The following is a 16,314-nucleotide window of genomic DNA, read 5'->3' on the forward strand; positions in this document are numbered from 1 at the left end:
CTCACTGACACTGAACAGAATAACTTAAGCTGGGCTGTGTTCTGGTAGGTCTTTGCAAATGTTTCTTATTGGTTTGTATTCAGAGTAGAAGATAAAGCAGCAAAAGGTTGCCAGTTAGCAAAAATCCATTTGCTACTGCTCAGATCTGTGAAAGTATCCAATTAATATTATGCATTAGTGTTCACAATAAGAAGGATTCTGGAAGTCAGTCGAGTAATATAAAGAACAAGTGAAGACAGAGACATTCTTCTTTATTGGGATGGAGAGATTATGGCAACCAGTGTCGGTGAGAGGAAGGAATGGTCATTTACTGGGAGCCTGTCATATGCCAGACTCCATTCCAGATACTTTGCATTTATGATCCTGTTTGATACAAACCAGAAACATGGTTGAGGAGGGAAGATACTGGCAAATATGGACATGTCTGTGTGTACATATTTGTGGGTGTTTAAAATGAGCCCTGTCTCTGCTTCCTATTAGCTGTACAAGCTTAAGCAAGTCAGTTAATGCCCCTGAGCTTCAGTTTCTACATTTGTAAACTGTGGATCATAAGGCCCATCTCACAGAGCTCATATTAAGATCAAATAAAATAATAAATATGAATGTTCTTTGAAAATATTGAAAACAAGTGGAGAGGTGCATAGGGTGTTACAAGGATCAAAGCAACAATCTACCCCTTTGGAATAACATAATATTTTTGCATTTTTTTCTGGTGGAAATTAGAGCTGGGCTAAAGTCATATTATATCAGCTTATTACCTATTCATTTATTGCAATTCAATCCAATAAACATATTAAATACCTCCTATGTGTCAGACTCCAGAGGGCCATGGAGAGTAAAATGAACTAAACTAAAATGATCCTGCCTCAGGGAGTTCACACTTGAGAGGAGAAAGCATATGGGTATAAAAATAACTGTAAAATTCAAGCAGAGTATGTATGATGCTATAAAAGCACCCCTAGTGATTTATACAATAACTATACATTGAAGACCCACCATGGACCAGGCACTGTTCTAGGACCCAGAGACAGGAGTGAACAAGAAAGATAAGGGGTCTGTTTTCATGCGGCTTACGTTCTAACACGTGAAGAAGGATAAATAACTCAATTCAGTTAACTGCTGTGTTGAAAAGAAAACAGGGTGATGTGTCGGCGAGTTCCGAAGGAGCACAGGCGGTCAGCCGAGGTCGCTTCTCTCTGAGCTGAGACTGGAGGGGTGAGAACAGGGCAGTTCTGAGATCTTCAGAAAGAGAGTTCCGCACAGAGAGAATGGCAAGTGCTGGAAGCTTGTGGGTTTGAAGCTGTGACACAAAGTAAGAAAGTGCGGCCACATGAGAAGAGGGGAGCAGGGGTGGACAGGGGCCAACTCACTCACCACGTTTTGGCTGGGATGAAGAATTTGGGGTCTAATGGAGGTACAACAGGAAGCCAGGAAAGGTTTTAGAAAGAGCAGAGATATGATCTGATTTACATTTTAAAAGAGCACACTTCGGTTGCTATGTGGAGCAGGTCGACTGCCGTGGGGAGAAAGCGAACCCAGAAAGCCCAGACGCGGTGCTATTTTTGTAACCCAGGTGATGGATAATGAATGGTGACTAGGAGCTAACCTAGAAGCGGTCTGGATGGAGAGAAAGGGACAGATGTAGGATATATTTTGGAGGTGAGCCAACAAGAATTTGAGGAGGAGGAAAAAGGTTGCTTCTAAATGAAGAATGATTCAGTTTCTATCTTTACTTCAAAATCCTTGAATGTCAAACAATAAATATGTCTAACGTATACTGAAGCTAATATTAAAATACTTTGGCTCTTTAAAGTTTTTCTATGGTAAATATGGTAAAGAAAGTTGTGAAAAAGTAAAAATTTAAACAAATACATAGATCATATAAAATATACTAGATACATATCTAAAACTAGAATGCTTAATTTTTCCCCCAGAACTATGATTTGATCTCGTGTTTCTGAGGAGGTGGTGCTGTATCAGATTTTGCCTCTTTTTCTGTAGCATCTTTCGAAAACCTGAAAATAGTTTGACAGCTGTAACACAAATGCTAGGGGTGGGCACTTCTTTATATATCGGAGGTGACTTCCATCCACTGGGGAAAATGGGAATGCCCAGTGTCCCAGTATGTCAGGGGCGAGGTGGAGCACGCAGCCACCTAACCAAGGCTTTAAATGTAATGCAGTCAGACAGATTACTGTTAATCCATTCCCACCGGCGCTTTGACAGGGGAGGAGAGAGACCGCAGCTATTTACAGCAGCAGCAGTTGTCTGAAGCAGGCCTGAGGAGTGCAGTCCCTTGGGGAAGCTGGGTTGGAAACCTCTGTCCACAGGCAGTCAAGCAGTGGCTGGTTAGAAGCAGCCAGTGCGGACTCTGCATCTACAGGAGGACCCCTCATGACTGTTACGCCTTTTTGGTCCTTTCTGTTTAAAGACCTTGCCGTTAAAGTCTGTTTAAAGTCCTTTCTGTTAAAGGATTCCATCCAGGTAAGGAATGGGCGGGAGTGACTTCTTGGGGGGTCCTCCGGGGGAAAGAGTCCGGAAGAGAGCAGGAGGGCCACCGACAGCAGGAATGTATCCTCCCACTGCCCACCCCGCGCGGATCGGGTGCTGGATGAAGTCCGGACAAGCCAGCGAGGCTGTAGCGTGTGGTGCATCAGCTCCTCGCAGCATCCTTGCAGCATCCTCTCCCCCGCCGCGGCTGTAATGGATCTTTGCGTCCTAAAAGAGGAAGATAATGCCGGGTTTAGCTTATAAATAGATGGTTGTACACTCTTCCTGCGAAGCATTGATTGAGAGAGCCAAGCTGACTATTGATCTAATTTTAACCTACATTTTAGCACGCAGCCTCTCCGCCTTCCTGTCGCTGTTCCGCGGAGCTCAGGGCACAACTCCCTCCAGCGACCGCCAGAGGGCGGGCCGCCGGTGTTCCTGCCGCCCTTCCCGTCCGTCCTCTGTTTACGCAGGCATACAATGCCGGCCTTTATTGGGTTTGAAAAATAGGAGTTTGATTTTTCTGCGCCGGGATGACCTCATCACTCATGAAAGTCAGAGGAAAGCGGGGAATTGGATGACAGGCAGTCGGGAAAATAAAGCTTGCGTTTCACCTCCTCCCACTGCACCACCTACGCAGAGCAATCAGGATGTGCTTCTCATTTAAAACTCACGTTGCTGAAGCCGGGAAGTGGGGGAGGGCGGTAGGAGTGGAATGTTAAATTCTTCTTGGTACCCCGGCACTGGGTGTTCTGTTTGGAAGGTTAATGTCACCTACTCTCTGCCTCCAAGGGTTCTCTACTGAGCTGCCACCAAATGCCAGGGCACCAGCTCTCTCTAGGAAGGAGTGACTTGACTTTAAAATATTAGTTATTCCTAAACATGATTCATCTTGCCACAGTTTAAATAATGGTCACCAGCAATTTTAGGCTGCTAGCTTGTAAATTTCAGATCTGCTTAGGGCTTCAGACAAACAGGGTCAGTAATTAAAGCCTATCACATTTTTGTTGCCACCTTTTGGGACCACAAAGTATAGGGTAGAGTATAATGTGATGGAAAGGGAGACAGAAGACAGGGAAAGAAGCCTCCTCAGAAATTCCCCAGCCCAGGAACTCAGTATTTGGACTCCTTCTGGAGTTGAGTGAAACAGATTAATAGAAGCTAGTGTTTATTCAAGCACTGGCTATGTGTACGGTACTGTACCAACCATTTTACATTTGTTATCGTCTTATACCCTCAAGGCAACCTGTCAGTTGAGTTCTATCATTATCCCATTTTAGGGTTGAAGAAAATGAGGCTAAAGTACTTGCCCAAAGTCAGGTGAGCAGCAAAGGGGCAGAGCCAAATTCAAGGCTCAGGAGTGAGTGACCCCAGAGCTCTTGCTCTCCATGTTATATGTCTTGAAAATATGCCTACCCTTGGCAAACTTGTAAACTCTGCATCCCGAAGCAAAAGATGATATATGCGAAGAGAGGATGGCAACTTTCAGACAGAGCCTGCCGAGGTCTGTGATCAGGCCACCCAAGGCAGCTGTTCTTCTGCTCTCTGTACATCTACTGCTCCAGTGCCTGCTTCACCTACACCTACTCACATGACTGACCTTCCTTTCCCCAGGACCCAGCTAATGATTGTATTAGCTTTAGATCAGAACAGCTTCCACTATGATAGCTTATCAAATGGGCAGTGAAGGGTGTGCACCCCTGCTGGATTCCCTGGTAACCAATGAGCCAACCTGAAGTCAATCTCCCCTGTAACTGGTAACCTCCCCTTCCCCACCGCTTCCCATCCCACCTCCCTCCTGCCTCCAGGAGGGAAGACTGCCCACCATGTCCTGCCCGCCATCTGCCATACACAGTGGGGTGCCCCAGGACCTTGCTTCAGACATGTACGACCCCCTGTCTATTAAGCCATTGATGTCTCTGTCCGACTCCAGGCCTTTTCTTCAGTCTAGAAGCTGCGCACATACAGGCTTTGTAAGCCTGCAGCGTGCAGCCCAACACAAGGCCAAAACCAAAATATTGTTCATAGAGAGAGTGCTTGAAAAGTGAAACATGTACAGAGAAATTATCATCTGTAGCACTGCTCCTGAAAATAGCTTACAAGATGGAAATAAAGGGACCAGAGGATGGGAACTTTCACCAAAGGGTCCTCACTTAGCCAATCATTCAACAAATATTTGCTCACAGTGTTCTGGCCATTGTGATGAGCATTGGGACACTGTGATGAAGATGACAGACATGGTCCACCCTTTCATGGAACCTCATGAGGGTGGGGGTCATAAATAGGTGAATAGTGAAACACATAATTGTAACTGGTGATGACTGTAAAAAGGACATGATTTATCTGGTGAGAGGGAGACAAGACAGGCCTGTCTGGGGAAATGGCATTCCAGCTACAAGGTCGGTAGGGACTAGCAGGTGAAGGAGGGGAACAAGAGTGTCATGGGCAGACGTGGGAAGGCTCTGAGGAGGAAGTGGTGATGGGAGTGTCGTGATCGGCAGGGGAGAGGGCTGTGGGAGGAGACCGGAGAGCTCTCATAAGGTCTCGTAAACCAGAGTGTGGATTTTGAATGGGGAGACCCCTTGAAGAGTTTTAAGCATGAAGGTGAAGTGATTTAGTTTATATTTTAGAACGATTACTTGGTGAAGGAGAGATTGGTTGGGAGCCGGGACAAGGGGGAGGGGGTGGGCCTGGGGAGAGCATTAGGAAGTAGTGGAATAGCCCTGGAGAGACATGTTGGGAGCTTGGACAAGGCGTGTTGGAGGTGGAGAGAAGTGAAGGAACTGTTGGGGGTTTGGTGATGGATTGGACAGCGGAGTTGAGGGGTAGAGAGGGGTCATGGATCTCTCCCAGTTTCTGGCTTGAGGCACAGGATTAAATGAGGCATCATTTATAAATCCAATGGATGCGGAAAGAGGAGCCAGCTGGGGCAGCTATTGGTTTGGGTCTTTCTTATTTTTGAAGAGCAAAGCCTGCTGACCAGCCAGACAGAAAGGAAACTTCAAAAGGAAGCTTTGAGTGACTTGTCATTTCTTTATGGAAATGACCGTACTGTTGTTGCCTCCAGAGTCAAAAAAAAGTAAGCATTAATATTGTTGTGAGTAAAATGGTATAAGGAAGCAAGGAGGTGATGGCATATGCATTTGCTTTTATTATGAAACTTGGAGACTGTGAGGTCCAAAGGAACCTGAAGAAACCAATAAGCAGCAAGTCTCGACTTGTACAGGATTCACAAGACCTATGCAGCCCTGTGGCTTACAGTCCTCATGCGAGGAACATCGCCAGTCTCAGAGTTGGAAAAAATCCCACTACCTCCATTAGAAAACTAAAGACCCAGAGAGATAGAGTGATTTGTCCAAGATCATGCAGCTGATCTGTAAGTGAACAGGAAAAGAAAAAAACGGGGAGGTCTTCTGGTTTTTCCCATGCCACTGTGCCTCTCGGGGTAAAGGTTTTCTCTCTTGGGCACACAAGTCTTCTTCTTCATGAGGGGAGGTTGCTGGACTGCCGTAATACTGGCAATGCGCTTTCGTCCAAACTCCAAAGCATAGTTTGGCACTTGGCCAGGCAGTACTGCCCCAGGTACCTGGCTCCTGGCAACAGATCATTCTTTCCTGAGTCAGAAGGGGTGCATGGATTATTTCCTTCCCCCAGGGCCAGGAGGATGCACTCTTGCACTTGTGGGAGGCTCCCAATTATAAAGGAAGAGTTGATCACCTGCTATGAACCAGACCCATTACCTGCGGCGCTCCTCTAAGTTAATGAAGTAAACACTAGCTGCTCCTCTCCTTCCTCCCCGTTTCTGTTTCCCTGCTTCTTTTTCTTCGGAAATTTTTGAGCTGGACTGGAACTGAAAATCATTATCCTATTCTTTCTTACCCTATTTTGCTTTAGAGTCATGGAAATGTCTGTGTCTTTTCCCTAATGTATGTGAAAACAGAAGATGCAATCAATTGTGCAACCAATTTGACTTGTTAAGGGCAGAAATATGATTAAAATTTACTGCTACCAACGTAAAGCCAGAAAGATGAAAAAATGGTTTAAATCCATTTCTCTATATTTGGAAAAACTATTTGGAATAGTTTTTCACAACTATGATTAGTGGGGGTATTTAATGATTATGGATCTTAGACATTAGGTATAAACAGTCCTGTCTGCTCATATTCACTAATTTCTCCTAATTTCTTCAAGTGGTAAATATTTGTGTGTGTGCCTGTGTGTGTAAATCTTCTTTTCTTCTAGTCTTACTGAGATGTAATTGGCATGCAGCACTGCGTAAGTTTAAGGTATACAGCATAATGGTTTTAAGTGGTAAATATTATTGTCCTTATTTACACAAGTTTCTTTTGAACTATTTGATTTCCAGAATTTTCACAGTCTTTTCTGTTACAAGGACAGTAATATTTAATGGCAGTAATTTTCTGAAGAAAGAGATATTCTAAACCATGATTTATAATTATTTATAGAAAAGCAGCTGATCCCATTTCTCAGCCGAGATGGACATTTATGCAAGAGAAAACAGCCATAATGATGTTTTAAATAAACAACTAGATAAAAACAATGGCATGAGGAGATAGGAGAGAATCATTCCTATAGCATAGAGTTTAATCAGAGGACTGGCCATAATTTAGTCAAATCACTTAGATGCTGAAAGCTACTGTATCGTTCAGCCTTAGTTCCTTTAAAAAAATTCTTCCTACATTGACTAAAGGAGGTTGAATTTTTTTAATTTATACTTTTCTGCATTTTTGTCATTTCTACAATGCATATGTGTGACTTCTACTAAGAGAAAAAAGCAAAAACGTTAAAGAAAATCCATCTTGTGCAAAAGAAAAAAGTCTCAAAACCAGAGGATTGTTGCATAACGGGAGGATGCACCTTTGATATTAATCTCCAACAAATGTCATCTGAGGCAAGACACCTGTCAAAGCAGAGAGGCCATACGAACAAGAGGAAGATGAGATGAGAGATGAGAATACTATAGATCAGGCTGTCCTCAAATAGGAAAATATTTGTTCTTTGATACCAGAGAATAATTACAGTGATTTGCAATTCAGACACCGAGACGTACACTGAAATGACACTACTTCAAGTTGTTTCTCCAGTAGAGGCTGGGCTCGTGCTGGCCCTGAACGTAGGCATTAAGCAGAAGGATGTCTGCTGGGGGTTGGGCATCCAGTTTGTGACTATGAAACACAGGGAGTTAACAGCGTCCCTTAATTAGGTTCATAGTCCATGGCCTTGTCCTCGTTAGCAGTCAGTGACCCTAACTGCTCACCACCAAGCAAAAGCACTGATAGCCTCAGCTGCACAGATTAAGGAAGGGAAAGGCCCACTCAGCACAGAGAGCAGACCCTTCCCAGCCAGTCAGTGGGTGAGGGATGGCCGTTTCCTTCTGGAAGTTATAAGCAAATGAATAATTAAGAACAACTCTCTGAATAAACAAATAGAAAGCACTTTTGTCCTGCTTTTCATGCTGCTTAGTTGACCTTGGCAAGGTGTTCATTGATGAGAAAACATTTCTGTAACAACGCAGTTTTCAGGAGACCCTATTGTTTTCATGGCTGTCTTGTAGCCTTTGACACGCTTAAGCACAAACATGATGCTTTAACCACCTCTCCCCACTGTGCTCACATAGCTTGTCTTTTTTTTTTTTTTTTTTTGGTAGGGAATTGAATTTTACTTCTCGATGCTAATTAAGGAAAGAAGATTACAAATGAAAATGTCTTAAAAATTCTTTTCGGCTGTGTTCAGGCAAAAACACCTTTTCCCTCTCTTCAGTCATTTTAACTACCCCCCCCCCCCCATTCCTTCAGTTTGGAGCTGTGGTTCCCAACGCTTTTCCTGCAGAATCCCGCATCGGCACCTGCCGCCCCTCCCAGGGTGCAGAGATGGGCCACAGGTTGTTCGCTTTCCTCTTCCTCACCTGCTCTGTCCCCTCTGCGCATGGGAGTAAGAGTGACCTTAGCGCAAGGATAACCTTACATCCATTCCAATTTACGTGAAAAGTACCCCATTTGCAAACTTCAGAACTTTATTACTTATAACAAATTGCCTGTGGCAAACTCCACAACTGACTGGACGGTATGTCACAACACTGTGCTTGGGAATTAGAGTTGTGATATATTTCCTTTTGCAAGATGAAGGGTGGGACAGAGTCTTTAGGATTTTGCCACAGAGGCCCCAAGACACACGAAGATCAGTATTTCCTATTCAGAGCAGAAGTTTCTCTATGAGTTAGTGTTTAATCTGTAAGAAACTTAGCCCTGATCTGACGCAAGTGAAAAAAAATACAATGTGCAGAAATATGAAACAATCCAGGTTATGATGATACATAATTATACAGAGAAGTTACTCTTATCCTTTTTATGACCGTGATTTCCTCTTTACAATAGAGACAATCATAGTACTTACCTCATAGGACCATGAATACCTGTAAAGCAGTGTAAATACTGCCTGTCATATAATAATCTCTCAGTAAAAGTTAACTCCATCAGTACTTTCATCAGAACATGAGTACAGACATTTTTGTGGTTAAACCAAGGATGACTCCAACACTGCTAGTATTGCTAATTTAAGTAGCACTAAATTCACCCTGTGACATAACACTGAAAGGGAGATGGGTTTATGGCCATCCCTTTAGCTGGTTTAAATAATTTTTAAGCCAGAATAGAGGTATAGCTAAATAGAAAACTACCCTTTAAAAATTGTTTTTTAGATTCCACATATGAGCACATATGAGATCATATGTGGAATCTAAAAAACAAAAACAAACAAACAAACAAAAACAAAGCATAAATACAGGACAGAAATAGACTCATGGACAGAGAATACAGACTTGTGGTTACCGGGGGGGGGGGGGGGGGCGGGGTAGAGGGTGGGAAGGGATAGACTGGGATTTCAAAATTGTAGAACAGATAAACAAGATTACACTGTATAGCACAGGGAAATATACACAAAATGTTATGATAAATCACAGAGAAAAAAATGTGACAATGAGTGTGTATATGTCCATGTATGACTGAAAAATTGGGCTGAACACTGGAATTTGACACAACACTGTAAAATGATTATGAATCAATAAAAATGTAAAAAAAAAAAAAGAACAAACTCATTAAGTGGAAATGCTCACAAACTCAGTCTAGAGCTTAGCTTTGCTCAGAATCAGGTAGAAAAAGACAACAGAAGTAGGTATTACTTGGGGCAGGATTATTCTTTGTTGGTTTAATTGAAGCAGTCAGGGTAAACTAGTTATTTTGAGAACTCTAAACATTTTTCTGCTTTTGGGCAAGAATAACTGACTCATTTGTAGACAGACTTCTCTGTCCTCCAGGGAAGATACAGATTATAATTTGTTTGGACTGTAAAATCAAATAAAATTAAGTATGACTTAAAATAATACTTTTAAAAAGAAAAAGTAATACATATACACAGTAAAAATTTCAAAAGGGTATAGTGTGAAAATTCAGACTCACTCTCGAAAGGCAATTGCTTGTTTCTAGTTTCTTGCATATCCCTATAGAAATATTCTACGCATAGGCAAAAAAATAAATTTCTTTAAAAATACAAATTGGAGCATACTATATGTTTTATGTTTTTGCTAAACAATGTTTCCTGGAGCTCTTTTCCTATTATTAGACGTAAAATTACCTCACTCTAACAACTACATAGTTTTCTACAGTAAGGATATACAGACTCTCAGTTTTTTAGTCAGTATTCTATTTATGAATATTTTTTCCTAGTTGTTTCTCAAGCAATGCTGGAACAATTATCTTTTTACCCATCTTCGTACACAGGAGCAAATATATTCTATGAATAAACTTCAGAAATGGAATTATTGGGTCCAAGGATATGAATATTTAAAATTTTGAGGAAAAAACTTTGACAGATACATACTTTTTAAAATGTTTATCATCTCACCAATAGTGTATGAGAGTGCCTGTTTCTTCACAATCTTACCCACTCAAGTGTATTATCACACTTTTTACCTTGGTTAATTTGAGAGAGAAAACTGTTTTCATTTGCATTTTTTAAAGTTATGAGTACAATGGAGAAATAATACTTCTTAAAAATGACAGGTTAATGATACAACTGGAAATTTGCTAAATCATATCTGACTCTGGCTCCCTTTTGGGAGAGGGGCCCCAGAGAATTTGTTGTTATTGGAGTAAATGTATGTTAATAAGTTTCTTACATAATGTGTAGCAATAAACTATTTTAACAAGAGGCAGTTTCATAGATAGGTTTCATTTTTTGAAAAAGGGGAAGAAACAGCATTCTGTGGCTCGCTGTGGGTTTGTCAGTTATTGCCTCCCCCCTTCTTGGGACTTCCCACTGCTCTTTAGCACAAATCAGACTCGAGCACAAACAACTCTTTAAAAAGAAAAAAAAAAAATTGTTGATTTCTAGTGGAAGTGTAAATTGGTGCAAACCTTCTAAAGAGTCTTAAAAACCTTAAAATTCACTCTATGTCTCTACAAATGGCCAAAAAATGCTCACTATCACTAATTATCAGAGAAATGCAAGTCAAAACTACAATGAGGTATCACTTCACACCGATTAGAATGTCCATCAGTAAAAAGTTCACAAACAATAAATGCTGGAGAGGGTGTGGAGAAAAGGGAACCCTCCTACACTGTTGGTGGGAATGTAGTTTGGTGCAGCCATTGTGGAAAACAGTATGAAGATTCCTTAAAAAGCTAAAAATAGATTACCATATGATCCAGAAATCCTACTCCTGGGCATATATCTGGAGGAAACTCTAATTCAAAAAGATACATGCACCCCAATGTTCATAGCAGCACTATTTACAATAGCCAAGACATGAAAGAAACTTAAACGTCCATCAACAGATGACTGGATAAAGAAGTTGTGGTGTATATATGTACGATGGAATATTATTCAATCATAAAAAAGAGTAAAACAATGCCGTTTGCAGCAACATGGATGGACCTGGAGAATGTCATTCTAAGTGAAGTTAGCCAGAAAGAGAAAGGAAAATATCATATGATACCAATTAAATGTAGAATCTGAAAAAAAAAGAGACAAATGAATTTGTGTACAAAACAAAAACAGACTCACAGACATAGAAAACAAACTTGTGGTTACCAGAGGGGGAAAGAGGGGACGTGCAGAGAGAAACTGGGAGTTCAGGATTTGCAGTTACTAACTACTATATGTAAAATAAACATCAAGGTCCTACTGTACAGCACAGGGAACTATTTTCAATACCTTGCAATTGTCTATAACAGAAAAGAATATGAAAAGGAATACATATATATCTGAATCACTATGCTGTACACTAGAAATTAACATAACATTATAAACTGACTACACTTCAATTAAAAAAGAAAAAAACAAATACTCTATGTCTCAGCTATCTCTTAACTGTGAATTTATCTTATGGGAATAATTAGAGATGTGTGAACAGATATATGTCTAAGATTTTTTATCATATTTATTTATAACACTAAAAAATTGAAAGAGCCTTAATGTCCAACAATGTTATTAATTAAGTAAAATATGTACATTTAAGTGATGGAAAGCTGCACAGACTTTAAAAATTATGTCATAGAAAACTATGTATTGACATGGACAAATGTTCCTAACATGTAGCTCAGTGAAAACAGCAAGTTACAAAACAATATATCATAAAAATAGTATTCATACATAAATGTAACAGTTACACTGAGGTGTGCAATGCAAATACTTTTCTAAATGAAGCTTGCTATATTCTCAAAACTTTGATTTTCTAATCTATCCGGAGCATACATATTCTTTGGCTTATTCTTGTTTAAATCTTAGTCAAGTTCCCTGATTTTTACCACCTCATCTGGTTATTAGTCTTGGGCTCTCTGTGTTGACTATTTTGTCAAGATTCAGTATTGTTAGCTGTCACTACTCATAGTTTCAAGCTTTCTCTCTCTGAACTAACACCGTCAACTCCACCCTCACCAACTCCAAGCACAGCAGAGAAGAGAGAACCCCCCTTTTTGTGCTCACCTGCCTGAGAGTGTCAGTAGTGGGAGGGAGACCTACCTGGTCCTGATCCGGGGCCTCTATTTCCACGGCATTTGCTGTGGAGTCTCTGTGTAAGCCAGGTGTGTGAATTCCTGAGACCGTATTTTGTTCCACACTAACTCCTTCACAGAGCACTCCCACCCCATAGAGGGCTCCTTTTGGCGCCCATGCAGGAGCCTCTCCACCTCCTATCTGTTTGCTGATGTCTCATTAGACCCTGGGATCTTCTTCTGTGGTCCCGGAGAGTCACGGGGGACTGAGAAAGTGTGCGCCCTTCCCCCTCTCTCTTGCAGGCACACTCCAAGATCTCTTTGAGTCCTGCAAGCACTGATTATTCCGTTGACCTTTCTGTTTTCGGAAATCATCAGATTTGCTGAGCAGGAGCCTTCCATCTTTAAGGGTCACGTGTCAAACAGCTCCCGTGCTCCCTGTGGGGATGGGGTGGCAGGAGGGCCATGGAGCCGGGAAACACAATTTGTCATCTTTGAAGGATCTCAAAGGGCCATCCTCAGAATCCCTGCTAGGACTTTCTCAATTTAAAAAAGAAAAAGTTTAGAGTATCTTTACATAAGATAAAAGGCTCCACTGTAAATGCACAGTCTGATGAGTGTTAACAAGTGCAAACACATACGTAATCCCCACAATCAAGATACAGAACATTTCATCTGCCCAAAAAGCCCCTCTTGCCTCTTCAATGTCAATTCCAGCTTCCTGTGCTAGGCAGCTGCTGATTTGCTTTCTGTGTCCTCTGACATTTGCTAGAACTTCATGTAAGTGCTATAATACAGCACGTACCTTCTTGTGTCTGGCAAAGCGTGATGTCTCTGAGATTTATCCATGGTGTTGCTGTAGTTCCTTTCCTCTGGTAGGTGACAGTCCATTATGTGGATATATCACAATGTGCTCACCCACTCACTTGTGGATGGATATTTGGGTTGTTTCCAGTGTAGGGTTACTACCAGTAAAGCTGCGGTAAGTATCCATGTACAAGTCTTTATGTGGATATATGTTCTAATTTCTCTTGGGTAGATACTTAGGAGTGGAATGACTGGGTCGTGTGACAGTGTACAAACAAATTTATGAAACTGCCAAACTGTTTTACAAAGTAGTTGTACCATTTTTTCACTCCCATTGGAATTGTATAAAAATTCCAGTTCCTCCACATCCTTGCCAACACTTGGTTTCGTCAGTCTTTATAATGTTAGCCTTTCTCATGGATGTAGAGTGTATCCCACTGCGGTGGTAATTTGCAGTTCCTGATGATTAATATGGGGAAAGACCCCAGGGGTGCGCATCATTCTCATCACATCACATCAAGGGCACTTGCTATCAGTATGACTGATCCCTGTGGACGTCAACCTTGATCACAGGACCAAGGTGAGGATTGTCAGCTTCTCCATTGTACAGTTACTCTTTTTATCCTGTCTCCTCATAAAATACTTGTTGGAAGGAAGGAGGTCACTATACATAGCCCACACTATGCATAGCTCTGAGGTGGAATATCTGAATAAATGATTTGGAATACTTCTGCATGGGAGATTTGTCTGTTTGCCCCATTTATTTACTCATTCAATCATTTATTTATATCAGTATAAGCTCATTAGCATGTATTTTAAACTTTGGATTATATCCCAACACTACATTATTCATTTTGCTGCTCAGATTGTTTTTATTGTTAGCCCCCATATCCATTATCCCTTTTGTTGTGTGTTTTCAAGCATTTCTTTTTTGGAAGCTCAAGATATATCTGGGAGAAAAGGTTCAATGAGTTAATTCATTTGTCTTTTCTCCTACCCAAGTGCTTGCAACACTCAGATCCTCCCACACTCTGTGGCTGCTGTGTCCCTTACACGCACCCTCCTGCCCCCACTCACCCCTGCACCTCTTATTTAGAGGACGTAGGCCAAAACGTTTTTCTACATGTTTGAATGGTGCTTGAACAATGTTCCTAGGAAGAGGCTACAGTATTTGGCAGCCCTGTGACAACACCGAGTTTAAGACTCTGCATGTCGAAGCATCGGTGTGTCCTGTGGGAACGGCATAGTGTGTGTGGTGAGCAGTGCTCTCAAAAGCAGAGGTCGACAGTGGTACCAGGTGGAGGAATTAACCCAAACAAGCGACTGCCTATGCTGTTTTTTAAAAACCTCCTGCAGTGAAGCACCTCAGCCAACCATTCCAGTGTCTAGGTAACTTTTTCCTCTGGTTGCTCTGTATTAGTGGTCAGACCAAACCCAAGCCATTGACTGTTTCTGTAAATAAAATTTTATTGGAACACAGCCACTCATTCATTTGTGCATTGCTCATACCCACCTTCACTTTCAAATGGTGGAGTTGAGTAACTGCATAGCCTAAAGAAATATTTCTTTGGCCCTTCATGGGAAAAGTTTCCTAACCACCATTCTATTTCATGACTAGCCTAAATCTTACACAACAATAGAGGGTCATTTTCATGAGTTACAGCCTTTAGGGAGACAGAGACCCGCCCATCAGCGCCATCTCTGCAAGTAACCTTCGTGTGGGAAGCCTTAAGTACCCACTTATAAAATTGAATAACCTTGCTTATCTAATCCCCTTGCTCTGACCTTCTCTATCACAACGGAAAGCAAAATTTACAATTATGCTTAATTGCTAAATAGGCTCACAAGTTAGGAATACCAATATGCAGAAGCCTGAAATGTTGATCAAATATTTTTCAGAAATTGAGGAGCAAGACAAATTTTCTCTTTAACTGGAGGCTGTCAAGCATTTAAAGAAGTGAAGAGCACCTAGATACCTTGTGGGGTTGGATCGTTTCCACTTTTCTGCTTTTCCAAATTCAAGACATTGTATTGATCAGTGGAAAGGCTTTGGGCAATCTGTGTGGAGAGGTGTAGCACAGGGTAACGCAGGGGTGACAAGGGCTTTCCAAATAAAATGCAGATTGGGTTTTAACCAAGTGCAACTATCACAGAACCATAAAGCGGTCAGGGAACTTTGTTGTTCTTTCTGCTTGACCTGGGAGAGTTTTGTTTACTTTATCGTCATCAGTGTACACATTTCTTTAAAAAAAATAAAGAAAGAAAGCAGGAACTGCCAAGGATGGTTACGACCGCTATAAAAACGGGGCTAAGCTACCTGGCAACACGTCTAACTCAAGGACTAAGCGACAGCCCGAGGACCCCTTGGCCCCACGCTGGCCGAAGGGGTGTCTGTCTTTGCAGACAGGTGGTGCCGTCCAGCGGGAAGGCAGTCCTGTCTGGCTTGGGTTGCTGGTCCAGCCACCCTCAGCTCTTGGAACTTGAACAAACTCTGTCGCCTCTCTGAGCCTAACCTGTAAAACAGGGACTGTGTGTGCCTGGCAGAGTTTCGGGGGCGGGGGGATATGAAATAATAGGCGTACAGTGTACGGCCCTTGATAAATGACAGTTTTCATGACTGTTATTTTTTCCAGGACACTACGCAGCTACAGACACCAGGAGTAAGGGTGTCCGAGAGTAAAGTGAGATGAGACAGACCACAGGCGTTCTGGAATAATCACTGCGTGATCGTCTCGTCTCCGAGAACCCCCTTTAATGTTTACAGTCTGCTTGGACCTGGAGAAGGTTGAAGGGAGCCCTGCTGTAGTCTCTGTTCTACTCCCTTTTCGTTTCCCCGCTGCCTGCGCGGAAAGCAGGGGCCTCTGTGACAAACTGCAGACACCCTCAGAGGAAATGCAGACTCCAACGTAGCAAAGACTCAGACCACGGGGATTCCGCCGGCACGTGACCCCCTGGCCGGACCCCGCCTCTGGTCAGACAGCCCGTTTTCTCTCGCTCCAGAGAAACA

The 16,314-nt window shown here is 42.1% G+C and overlaps 1 long non-coding RNA gene across 1 annotated transcript; it reads right to left on the minus strand.

Annotated features, from left to right (window-relative positions):
- Positions 1 to 2,048: 2,048 nt before the first annotated feature.
- LOC140698296 (uncharacterized) lies at positions 2,049 to 2,919 on the minus strand. The gene is made up of 2 exons (XR_012076009.1): positions 2,831 to 2,919; positions 2,049 to 2,718 (listed from the first exon to the last, which is right to left on the minus strand). It is a non-coding gene; the product is annotated as an uncharacterized lncRNA (long non-coding RNA).
- Positions 2,920 to 16,314: the final 13,395 nt, after the last annotated feature.

The sequence above is a fragment of the Vicugna pacos genome, chromosome 1 (assembly GCF_048564905.1).
Source record: "Vicugna pacos chromosome 1, VicPac4, whole genome shotgun sequence".
Lineage (NCBI taxonomy): Eukaryota > Metazoa > Chordata > Mammalia > Artiodactyla > Camelidae > Vicugna > Vicugna pacos.